A 657-nucleotide genomic window follows, 5' to 3' on the forward strand; every position below is an offset into this window, starting at 1 on the left:
GCTAAACCCTTCCGAAGTGGCTTACATTAGTGAAGCTAGTCGGTATCAGGAAAGTATTCCTAACACTATACTAGACAGTTAAATTATAGTGAGTGTAGACTTAAGTATAGCCCTCCTTATATAGACCTATTTTCTGTTCTTTATAACCAAGTCTCAATCGCTTCCGATAAGACTCGTGCATACAGTCTCATCTGCCAAGGCTGAGACTTGTGCAGAAAGTCTCACATGCCAAGACTGAGACTGCCACTTGGCACTGCTGGGCAATGACCCATGTTACCCAGGCCGTACTGACAAGTACGCCGTAACATCAAGTTGCTTACTACTGGCTTAGTCTTCTATCATATATACTGAGGAGATATGGGCTTTGAGATGCCAGTTTACACTTTATCAGGGTTATTGGCAGCTTGCTAGTTTTCCTAGCCCTTCCAATACTGAGCATTGTCAACGGCTTCCTATGAAGCATAGTCTATAGGAAGTCGTTATGGAACCGCAAGACGTCTGTTACGAAGTAACACGTGATTTGTCATGTGAGTGATCATTTTGATCATTTTTGAGAAAATGATCAAAATGAGCGCATTAACCAATGACTGACGACTAGGGTATCGATGATTGGTCAGAGCGATCATTCTGATCATTTCGCCAAGAATGATCAGAATA

Source organism: Verruconis gallopava, assembly GCF_000836295.1.
Source record: "Verruconis gallopava strain CBS 43764 unplaced genomic scaffold supercont1.69, whole genome shotgun sequence".
Taxonomy (NCBI): Eukaryota; Fungi; Ascomycota; class Dothideomycetes; order Venturiales; family Sympoventuriaceae; genus Verruconis; species Verruconis gallopava.